Source organism: Trachypithecus francoisi, unplaced genomic scaffold (assembly GCF_009764315.1).
Source record: "Trachypithecus francoisi isolate TF-2019V2 unplaced genomic scaffold, Tfra_2.0 Contig00643, whole genome shotgun sequence".
Lineage (NCBI taxonomy): Eukaryota > Metazoa > Chordata > Mammalia > Primates > Cercopithecidae > Trachypithecus > Trachypithecus francoisi.
In genome coordinates, this window is record NW_022680789.1 from 1 (window position 1) to 12,214 (window position 12,214).

A 12,214-nucleotide genomic window follows, 5' to 3' on the forward strand; every position below is an offset into this window, starting at 1 on the left:
TTTCTTTTTCCTCCTCCACTTCTTTTTCCTCCTCCTTTTCTTTCTTTTCCTCCATTTCTTTTTCCTCCTTCTCCTCCATTTCTTTTTCCTCCTTCTCCTCCATTTCTTTTTCCTCCTCCTCCTCCTCCTCACAGGCATGAGCCACTACACAAGGCTTGGCTGTTTGTTTCTTTCTCCTCCTCCTCCATTTCTTTTTCTCCTCCTCCTCCTCCTCACAGGCATGAGCCACTACACAAGGCTTGGCTGTTTGTTTCTTTCTCCTCCTCCTCCATTTCTTTTTCCTCCTCCTCCTCCTCCTCCTCACAGTCACCAGCCACCACGACTGGCCTGGCTGTTTCCTTTTCCTCCTTTCCTCCTCTTGCTCCTCCTCCCCCTCCCAAACTGCTGGGATTACATGCCTGAACCACCGCACCTAGCTATTTCTTCTTTTTCTTCCACTTCCTCCTACTCCTTCTTCACTTAATCTTTTTTTTTTTTTTTTTTTTTGATGTGGAGTCTCGCTCTGTTGCCCAGGCTGGAGTGCAGTGGTGCGATCTCGGCTAATTGCAACCTCCACCTCCTGGGTTCAAGCCTCCCAAGTATATGGGATTACCAGCATCCACCACCATGCCCAGTCAATTTTTGTACTTTTAGTAGAGACGGGGTTTCACCATGTTGGCTAGGCTGGTCTCAAACTCCTGACCTCGTGATCTGTCCACCTCCGCCTCCCAAAGTGCTGGGATTAGAGGCATGAGCCACTGCGCCCAGACCCTCTTTTTTTTGTTGTTTTTTTTTCCCTTGAAATGGAGTTTCACTCTTGTTGCCCAGGCTGGAGTGCAATGGCATGATCTTCCCTCACTGCAACCTCCACCTCCTGTGTTCAAGTGATTCTCATGCCTTAGCCCCCCGAGTAGATGGGATTACAGGCACTTGCCACCAGACCTGGCTAGTTTTTATATTTTTAGAAGAGACAAGGTTTCTCCATGCTGGCCATGCTGGTCTTGAACTCCTGATCTCAGGTGATCCGCCCTCCTTGGCCTCCCAAAGTGCTGGGATTACAGCTGTCAGACACTGCGCTGGGCCTACAGCTCATTTCTTACCACAGAGATCTTTGCACCTCTCCACAAAACTGCCATCAGGGATGTCCCCACAAACCATTCATCCCAGGTGCCATGCAGAGAAGAGCTTCTTGTTCTCCTCTTCCCTTTACCTCTTCCCATCTTGTTCATTCATTCATCCCTTTTCCATTCTCACTTTTAAGCATTAACCTTTCAAAAGCCTGTCTTCCCCTATAAGTAACGTATTGTAACTCCCGCCATCACCATATCCTTCTCCAACCCACCAAACTGTCTGAGTTTATGGTAAGTCCATAAACTGACAAGAAAAGGGAAACATTCATTGCAAACTTTGCAGCCCCTGTTACCCAACGTGACAGCACAGATCTTCTGGTCTTTGAAGACCCTTTTTTTTTTTTAAGACAGGTGTCACTCTGTCACCCAGGTTCAGGTGCAGTGGTGCAATCACAGCTCACTGCAGCCCCCAACTCCTGTGCTCTGGCGATCTGCCTGCCTCAGCCTCCCAAGTAGCTGGAACTATAGGAACACACCACCACGCCCAGCTAATGTGCTTATTTTTTGTAGACATGGGGTTTTGCTATGCTTAACAGGCTGATCTCAAACTCCTGGCCTCAAGGGATCCTCCCACCTTGGCCTCCCAAAGTGCTGGGATTACAGGCATGAGTCACCATGCCCCCTATGAAGACTTTTAAATGCTACCATATTCAGATACGTTGAAACTCACCTGTGTTTGATGAGCCTGCTGTTTGCAAGTGAGTAATATAAAACATACTGAAATACCTTAAGCTTCTCAGACTTTGTACCTTCCTCTGGAATAATCAGTGTATCCCAAAAGTAAATCCATAATGAGGTCCAGTTTTTCCTTCCTCCTTGGCTATGAAATAGACAAGAAAAAGGCAAGCTAGCCATTTCCATCTCACTGTAGGAGACTCTCCTGTTTGCTTTTTGACTGTATTTTTGAAGCGGAGGCCTGACTGCTTTCCTACGTCCTAAGCACAACTTCCTTTACCTAGGAAATCCTCAGCGCAACTACATGGATTAAAGCAGCTTCCTCACTTTGTTTCCAATATTCTTACAACCAAAATATCCAGAAAGGGCAAGGCAACCTGAAAAACTGAGGACAGGTACATTATCCCATGAGCCAAACTGCCACTTACACTGGTTAGTCATGAAATCGGCAAAATTCCAGATGAGTTCTCCAACCACGTATTTTCTGCATGTTTGATCCAGACCCAGATGGTACTGCTCCAGCAGACTGTTCTAGTAGTCTTCACTGAACATCAGAGATGGATCCTGGAATTCAAAGCAAAGAATATTTAAGAATCAGAACTGGCAGAATTGTAAATATTAGATAAAAAATAAAGATCCACTTGATGGTGATGAAAATATCTGATCCCATAGGGGGCTGTAGTGACTGCAGGACTAATTAATGCTAAGGTAAAGACAGCCAGGGAATGATCTAACCCAGAATAAAAAAGGAGGTTTAAATAAAAACAACATGGCCAGGCATGGTGGCTCACATCTGTAATCCCAGCACTTTGGGAGGTTGAGGCCAGGCAGATCATGAGGTCAGGAGATTGAGACCATCTGGCTAACACAGTGAAACCCCATTTCTACAAAAAATACAAGAAATGAGCTGGGCATGGTAGCGGGCGCCTGTAGTCCCAGCTACTCAGGAGGCTGAGGCAGGAGAATGGTGTGAACCTGGGAGGTGGAGCTTGCAGTGAGCAGAGATCATGCCACTGCACTCCAGCATGGGCACAGCAAGACAGAAGGGAAGGGAAGGGAAAGGGAAGGGAAAGGGAAAGGAAAGGAAGAAGGAAGGAAGGAAGGAAGGAATAAAGAAAGAAAAGAAAGAAAGAAAGTCATTAATTAGTAACTGCTTTATTTATCAATGTTATTTGACACTCAATTCATCTCACTTTTCCATCTCTATATGCTGGTACAGTCTTAAGGCTGAACTAACTAGAAGTAAATATATGCCTTGGGCCAGGCATGAAGGCTCATGCCTGTCATCTCAGCACTTGGGAGGTGAAGTGGGAGGACTGTTTGAGCCTAGGAGTTCAAGACCAGCCTGGGAAATATAGCAAGATCCCATCTCTACAAAACTACAAAAAATAACCAAGCATGGTGGCACACACATGGGGTCCCAGCTACTTGGGAGGCTGAGGTGGGAGGACTGCTTGAGCTCCGGAGGTCAAAGCTTCAGTGAGCTGTGTTTGCATCATGCACTCCAGTCTGGGTGACAGAGCGAAACGTATCTTAAATAAATAGATAATGTATGAATGTTGTATGTAAAATGAAATTAAACCAGGCTGGGCATGGCAGCTCAGGTCTGTAATCCCAGCATTTTGGGAGGTCAAGGCAGGAGGATCACTTGAGCCCAGGAGTTCAAGACCAGCCTAGGCAACACAGTGAGACCCAGTCTCTACAAAAAGTTTAAATATTAGCCAGGTGTGGTGACGCATGCCTGTGGTTCCAGCCACTTGGGGGGCTGAGGAGGGAGGATCATTTGAGCCCAGGAGGTTGAGCAGTGAGCTGTGATTATGCCACTGCACTCCAGCCTGGGCGACAGAGTGAGGCTGTCTCAAAAATTATTTTTAATTAAACTAAATAAATTCAGCTATTCCAGTCATATATCAAGACCTCAATAGCCACATGTAGCTAGTGGCCACCATTTCACACAGTGCATATATGGGGCATTTCCATCATTGCAAGGGTTCTTTTTTGAAACAAGGTCTCACTCTGTCCCCCAGGTGGGAGCGCAGTAGTGCAATCATGGCAGACGGCAGCCTTGACCTGCTGGGCTCAAACAATCCTCCCACCTCAGCGTCCCAAATAGCTGGGACTACAGGCAAGCACAACCATAAACCAACTAATTTTATTTTCTATTTTTCTAATTTTTTGAGTCGGAGTCTCTCTCTGTCACCCAGACTGGAGTGCAGTGGCACGATTTTGACTCACTACAACTTCTGCCTCCCTGGTTCAAGCATTTCTCCTGCTTCAGCCTCCTCAGTAGCTGGGATTACAGACACACACCACCACATCCAGCTAATTTTTGTATTTTCTTAGTAGAGACGAGGTTTCACCATGTTTGTCAGGTTGGACTCGAACTCCTGACCTCGTGATCCACCCACCTCAGCCTCCCAAAATGCTGGGATTACAGGTGTCAGCCACCTCACCTGGCCACAACCAATCTTAATTTTTTGTAGAGATGGGGTCTATGTTGTGCAGACCGGTCTCAAACTCTTCGGCTCAAGAGAGCCTCTGATCTTGGTCTCCCAAAGTGCTAGCATTCCAGGTGTGAGCCACCACACCCAGCACCTGCAGCACCCAGGTCTATCAGTGCTGACCTAGAACCTCTCGAGAGTTTCTTAAGAATTCAGAACTGGGGCCAGGCATGGTGGCCCATGCCTGTAATTCCAGCACTTAGGGAGGCCAAGGCAGGTGGATCACTTGAGGTCAAAAGTTCAAGACCAGCCTGACCAACATGGTGAAACCCCCTCTCCACTAAAAAAAAAAAAAGATTGGGAGAGCATGGTGGTGCACACCTGTAATCCAAGTTACATGGGAGGCCGAGGCAGGAGAATCGCTTGAACCAGGAGGCGGAGGTAGCAGTGAGTCAAGATTGTGCCACTGAACTCCAGCCTGGGTGACAAGAATGAACTTCTGTCTCAAAGAAAAAAGAAATCAGAGCTGGTTACCTTTTCAAAGAGGATGAGCAAGGGTGCATATCCACGAGCCACTTCCCCCTACTTGACTAGTTCGCAGAAGTGGCTTTCTGTAAGCATGATAAATTTAAGGGTGCAAACAGAACAGAGCAGTCACTGTGGGTGGCTGTTCCTTATGTGTCAACGGGAGTCCCAGGAGCTGTGACAAACGAGTGTGAGCTGGCTGGGGAGGGAACGAGGGGCTGCATAGGGTTCAGGAATCCACATGAAAAAAAAAAAAAACCACAAGATAAAGCAACCTATCTTTAGTGAGGAAGACAAAAAAAAATGAGAGGGATAAAAACATGAGGACAGGCCAGGCGTGGTGGCTCCCATCTATAATCCCAGGATTTGGGTAGGTTGAAGCAGGCAAATCACTTGAGGTCAGGAGTTAGAAAGACCACTTGGGCATGGGTGATAGGAGGCTGTCTGGAAACAAGGCCGGTAAGGAGGCCACTTTTGAGGACCAAGCGACTGGGGCAGAGGCCTGGCTGCTGGCAAGAAGGGAACGTGGACGGGGTAGCGGGAGGGGAGCCCAAAGGTGAAGGAAGGGGAGCACTGTAGTGGGCACAGGGCAGGCCATGGGAGGTGAGTGACACCTCTGCCCAGAGAGAACACACAATCACAAAGTTCCACACCGCTTACCTGGTGAAACCCTACAATTCTGTTGCTCTGTACTTGCTCTGCATAATGGGTTTGCAATAAGTCTTACACCAATTCTCAAACTGGGTGGCCAGCTGCAGCTGAATCAACTCCAGGTGCCCGTAGTCATGATACCAAGTGTAGTAGCTGTTCACACAGATCACGTCCACATACGGAGCCCAGGACCAGAGCGGCAAAGCCCGTTCAGCACCCAGAAGATGGCATGACTCAGCACTCACACACTACGGGGGCTCTTCTGGCAGAGAAGGTAAGAAGGGGATGTAATCCCAGCATTCTAGAAGGCTGAGGCAGGAGGGTGACTTGCAGCCAGGAGTTCGAGACCAGCCTGGGCAACACAGCGAGACCCTAGCTATACAAAAACTAGTAGTAAGGAAATTAGCATGGCACAGTGGCTCATGCTTGTAATCCCAGCACACTGGGAGGCCAAGGTGTGAGGATCACCTGAGCCCAGGAGCTTGAGACCCGCCTGGTCAACATCGCAAGACCCCATTTCTACAAAACAAAATAAAACAAAACAAAAGGCTAGAATAAGAAGAGCTGCCTCTTGGGGCTAAGAACATCCAAGCGCATCAAGTTAAATCCTGAAATTACCCTGCCCCATAGGCAAAAATCATGGCCACAGAGTGGCCCAAAGGAGGCAGGCCTGTGACTGCACACTGACACTCACGACGTGTGCAGCTGGAAGGGCTATGAGAGGCAGAGCAGCTGCCAATGCACAGTCCTCGGCCAAAGCCCAGGGCCCCCGCCACTGGAACTGACTCCTCTCTCGGCAGCACTCCCATCACTGGGCTTCCCCTCACCTTGCCCTGGAGAAGCGCTCCCTCCTGAGGGGCTGATGCAGTCATCATCACAGAGAATCTCTGTTTTGTTCTGGAGAGTCTCCCTCTGTTGCCTAGGCTAGAATGGAGTGGCACAATCTTGGCTCAGTGCAACCTCTGCCTCCCAGGTCAAGCACTATGAGCAATAGTTGGCAGTTCCTCCTTGAATTAGAAATACAACTACTATGTCATCTAGCAATCGCACCACTGGAAAATACAAAGTACATGGATGTATTGTGCTCCCTGATTACAAATGACATAAAAGAGCTATAGTGATCCAGACAACGTGGTATTGGCATTCACACAAAAATACAGAACCACAAGAACAACAAGGGAACCAAACCCAAATTCATGTATGGTGGACACGTTCATAAAAAGAACACCCAGGGGATGGGAGACTCCAGGCTGCCTTCAGTGGGGCCACAGAAGTGTCCTGGGACAACCTGTAGCCACCTCTCACCTGGGCTCCAGATGGTTTCTACTCCATGTGGATTTCCCGAGTTTCCCCTCAGCCACCCTCAGGGTCAGGAGGGCTTCTCTGGGGCTGTGACCATCTGTCCCAGCCTTTCCTGTCTCCATGACACACCGTGTGACCTACATATACTGCAATATGTAGGTGCGTGTACTGAAAGCGTACAGTTAAATGACCTGCAATCTATGCTACGCTACGTCTTCCAGAGATTTTTCAGATATCCCCAGACCAAAGCAAACTAGTGACATTCCATGGTTTTGTAAACTGGCACCAGCAACTGCACAGAAACAGCTCCCTATGCACCATCAGACACTCTCCAGACCCGCCCCTCACTCACAAATGTAACACATGAGCATGAATCCAGGCAGTCTTCACTCCTAAGGGCCACTTAACAACCTCTGTCCATCAGGAAGCCTTTGATCTGGGCCAGGCTGCTGACCCACAGGGGTGAATTGTGCCTCTAATGCTGAGCGTTGCTTCCCCTCACTGGGCTAACCCCCACCCTTGCATATAGAAGGGCCCCCAGGGAACTGCTGTCTGACATCCAGGAGCTCATGTAAAATGCTCCAGCATCATGGATGGCCTTGGCTACCTCTAGTACTAGCCTTTCCCTCTGTGGGGCTCACTCCCTGACTCTTGCTTGTGCAGGCCAATCTAAAGCGGCTGAGATCTCCTGCTCCCTCAGCCTCCCAGGTCACCCTGATGGCGTCACACTCGCTAGAGGCGGGTGTCTGCAATCAAGAATGAGGTACCCACAGGCTGATTTCCCTGGTCTGGGGAACAATGCCTGGGGTATCCAGACAGCCCACCCGAGTAAAAGAATCCAGCTCTGACACAGCTCAAATACTGTGTTATGGACATGGAGAGACTTTCCAGGCCTGTCTCCTCTTCTGGCTTACTGGATTCTTAGGAAAATTATTGAGACACTGGGCTTAAAGCTCTCAGCCTAGGGCCCAAAATGCCACAGGGAATCAAATCAGGGTGACCAAGGACCAAAGACTTCTCCTTGGCTGGGAATGGGGGATCAGGGTTGCAGAGACCAGGGGCACAAAGTGATACCTGTGCCGTAAGAGAAGAAATTGGGGATCTGGTCCACCCCGGGCTCCTCAACCTGAGTGTGAGGCCTTGCTGAGCTCTGAGCTCACCTGCCCTTGGGGAGTCCATTGTGACTGCAGTCCAGAGGGATCAATGTCCTCACTGATGTTGGAAAGAAGTGCTGGGAGATGCGGAGGACATCCTGTAGTGGCAGGCAGTCTGGGTGGTCCACAGGTGTGCACTTTGGCAGCTCCTGGGAAGGGGTGAGGTGGTGAATTCGGGGCCGTGCTCCTGGAGCTCAGTGAGAAGCCCCTGGGGAGTGCTCAGTCCTCACCAAAAGAATTCAAAGGGCAGGCACTCAGGGACCCACACTCATGCCTGCAAAATCTGAACTGAAAATTAGAATCAGAGCAGCAGGGTTGACTCTAAAAGGGCCCCAGCTAGCTTTTCTCCCTGCTGCAGTCTTGACTTTTTTCCCCTGGCAGAGGCAGCCAGGTGGAGGCTCATCTCACCAAGCAGCTGGGAGAGACACCCCTCTACCCAACCTGCAGCTGCTCCAAGGATCCTGGAGACCAAAAGACAGGGGTTGGGGAAGCAGGACGTTCCTGCCTCCACTGACAGCAATTGGCCAAATGTCAAGCTCTGTAGCTAAGCTCTATTGAGGCCCTGGCCCTGTTGGCATGGTTACCACAGGCCAGGGAGGCATACTCAGGGCCCAGGATCCCTCTGCCTGACTTTTCAAATGGTCTGTTCTCAGTGACTCTGGTGCCCTCCCACACCGGGCTCAGGCTTCTCAGAAACTCCTAAGCCCTCTCTGGCCCTTCAGGGGCCTTAACACTGGTGCGTAGGACCAGGATGCTCTCAGTGACGTATTTGGTCAATGGGCTGGTACAGCAGAGCTGTTGGGGACAGCAGAGAGAAAAAGGACAAAGACATACAAAGAACCACTCAACACCTCAGAGACCAGCTTTGTCCCCCACCTGCCTTGTGCCCCACGTGAACACCTGCTTGCGGGAAGCCAAAGTGGGTCCACAGCAGCCTCCACCTCTGTTCTCACTCCCAGGGCAGACCAAGCAGCAAGAACAGGTGACACACAACCCTGGTGACCCTGTCCCCTCCCTATCCATGCCTCCTCTCCCATCAGACCTGGCTTCTTTGAGGGCTGCCCCAGTCCTGTCCGGGCCTTACCTGGCTCAGAGCAGATGATCCCATGCACCTCTCAGCCTGAATCACACAGCTACACCCAGTACAGCCTACAGAGGCCCAGCACACTCTGGGTCACATTCAGAAACTCCACAATAGGGGAGGAGACCAGCTGTTTCCCAGGAAGAGCAGCTCCCCAGGCCTGGTCATTCTCAGACTCCTCCAGTCAAAGGCCGGGCACAGCCAGCTGGGATCGCCATGCTTCACTCTGACCCACACGACTGGCCTTGCCTCCTCTATGGGAAGAGACCCCTCCACACGGCCTCAAACCCAGACATAACAGGACAGGACAGGCTGGGTGCTAGAAAGGCCAGCCAGATCTCCACACAAAGTCTCTGCTCTTAAGAAGGAGGTAGCCTCAGGGGCAAAGGTTTCCTGAAGCAACTCGGGTCAGGCCTCACATACAAGAGCCCAAAAGAGGCTGCAAGAATACCAGCTCAGCCAGCCAAGAACCCAGGACCACACTCTTCTGAGACCCAGACTCCAAGTGAGGATCACGAGGATTCAGCAAAACAGGAGGACGTGACAGCTGGCGACCAATACTTCCCAACACACTTCCAGCAAGCAGCTGTGCCTCGCTCCTCCCCACATGACTCACCCAACATCAGTCTTGCACCTGGATGCCTCTGTCCACGGGGTCATGATCTTTGGCCTCTTGCCATAGGAGTGGTGAGAGGCAGGATGGTGGTCTGGGAAGAAGGATCCTAGACTGGGTGTCCCATAGGACCAGGTTGTGACAGATCCCACAGCCAACATTCATGCCCCAGCCAACCCCCAAACACAACAGTTCCCCAAAGCCCTTGATGTAAATAGCCTGTGCACTGCTAAGCAGACACCTCAGGGAACAATCTGATGGCTGTGAAGAAGATGCAGCCTCAACAGGGTTCCACAAGCCTTCTGCAAGCAAAGCCTTCTTGCTTGGGTGCCTATTCAAAGCACTACAGAAGATCCTAAAAGATACACTCAGCATTGTGGGAGGCAGAGGCAGGAGTAGAGCTTGAGGTTAGGACTTTAAGACCAGCCTGCGTGCAATGGTGAGACCCTGTCTCTACAAAACACAAAAATTAGCATGACATGGTGGTACATGCCCATAGTTCCAGCCACTTGGGAGGCTGAGAAGGGAGGATTCCTTGGGCCTGGGGGGTCAAGGTTGCAGTGCCCATGATCATGTCACTGCGCTACAACCTGGGCCACAACACAAGATCCTGTTACAATCAAACAAACAAACAAAAAACCAAAGATGTCAGTTTTCTGCCCCATCAAATAAATCCAAATCTCTGCAGGGTGATACAGGGTATTCACATTTCAAAATATCTCCTTTGCTGAAGTAAATGTATAGTAATGGCTGAAAACCACTGAGTTATGTAAATACACTTCCTATGACTTATTTGTAGCCCTTTCATATCTACCAATTTCTACAGACCCTCTCTGTGGGCTTCGGAAGCTGGAATGGACAGGGCCAGGTGTGAGGTGTCCTAGGACACTGAGGGTAGAGCACAGCTCCCAGCTCAGGGGGACCCATTTCTGAGGCGACGGCACCCACCAGGGGCTCCACCTGTCTTCAGAGGGAAAATCACACCTCAGAACCCCAGAGACCCAAAAGAAAGCTTGAATTCAGCAGATACCTGCCAGTGGGCCTGGAGCGGCACCCCAGGGAAAACTGCCATTGCACTGTCCGCTCCCTCCAGCCCTCTCTCAGGTCCCAGCAGGAGGAGGGCTCTGACTAAGCTCACAGGTCTCAACAAACGGCGGGTTGAACCTCAGAGGAGTTATTAATAGCCTATAGTTACCTCAAGACTCCTCCTGACCAGGGACAAAAATGAGTCCTGGGAGGGCAGCCAGGAAGAAAGCAGGGCAGAGAGGAAACACAGGGAGAGGGTGTCCTGGGACCACGTCAGATACGGAGAGAACCAGGGCAACGAGAACAGACCTGGTGATTGTGCTCCCCACAGCTCCTGCATGTCTACGTCCCCTGAGAATTCAGGGAGAGGAGCCCACGCTTGCCCCTCACCTGTTCCTGGGCTCTGGCAGGCTGGCCTGCTTCCTGCCCCAGCCTCACCCACTCTCCACACTCCTCACCACTGCTGTGGCCAAGCTGATCTCTCTGGTTTGCTGGGCTCTCACTCTCTGCCCAATGGCACCGAGTTAACTTCTTTACATGCTTTATTTTCTGTGACTAAAAAGGGAAGCAATTCTCATTAAACCATTTCTCAGAGGAGAAAACAGGCACAGGGATGTCCTATGACTTCCTCACGATCACAAAGCTACAAGTGGGAGCCGGGCTTTGAATGGAGGTCTACCCATGCTCCTAAATTTGAGCTGTCCTCCAAGGAAAGGACAGCACTGTAAAAGCTCAGTGAATGGGATGGGAGGGTCCTCACTAAGGCCTGACCAGGCTGGTACCCTGATATCCAACTTTGAGCCTCCAGAACTGGGAGAAACATAATTCTGTTTTTGATGAGCTCCCCAGGCTATGGCTCTTTGGTGTAACATCCTGAACTACCCCAGAAGTGCTATTCCATCACCTGTGTCCTATTCCATCATTCAGAAGGGAGTCACTAACCCCTCAGTGCTGTCTTTGTGGATACTACCAACCTAGGCTGAGATGAGACACAGGGTCTGGGTCTAAATAAAATGGGAAGGCACTGGAAGGTGCAATGTCAGAGGAGGAGGATGTCTGAATTGCATTTAATCTCAACCTCTACTGGTGCAGCATGAAAGAGGAGGCCCAGAGCAAAAGTGTCTTCTCCTGAGATCACACTGTGGACCCCAGGCCCACTGGAGGTATATTCCATGCTACCTCTCACTCCTTTTTGTATTTCTTCCATCTCTAAGTCTGTGCAATATCTACAGGGAACACCACACCATGAGTTTTATAAGATCTATCTCAAACACACCTCATGAGTTCCCTAGGAAGAAGATGCTAGCATAACCCCCATTGTGCATGATGGGAAGGCCCAAAACAGCAAAAGAGTTCTCTAGGGTCTCACAACTGCTAAGATAAAGGTTGTTTGACCCAGAACTGTCTCCTCAAACCTGGGACCCTGGTTACATCCAGGTCTTCCCAAGATGCTGAAGGGGCACACTTTGGCGTAACGGTGAAAGGTAAGGAGTTGACGGGGGAGGGTAAGTGGCCAGAAGCCTAGAGGGGCCTTTGAGTAGGTCTCATGGAAAGGAGGCACTTACAGGATGGAACCTACAAGATGTGACCTCACTTCCTTACTGACAGACACCAACAGAACTTAGAATTCTGGTAAC

At 50.3% G+C, this 12,214-nt stretch overlaps 1 long non-coding RNA gene across 1 annotated transcript in view; it reads right to left on the reverse strand.

Moving 5' to 3' along the window:
• Positions 1 to 687: 687 nt before the first annotated feature.
• The window catches only part of LOC117087317, a 50,501-nt gene continuing 38,974 nt past the window's right edge, over positions 688 to 12,214 (reverse strand). The window contains exons 7-10 of the long non-coding RNA XR_004438760.1: positions 7,864 to 8,006; positions 2,213 to 2,348; positions 1,440 to 1,929; positions 688 to 752 (exon numbers count right to left, since the gene is read on the reverse strand). This is a non-coding gene — a long non-coding RNA (uncharacterized LOC117087317). The remainder of the gene's footprint in view (positions 753 to 1,439; positions 1,930 to 2,212; positions 2,349 to 7,863; positions 8,007 to 12,214) is intronic.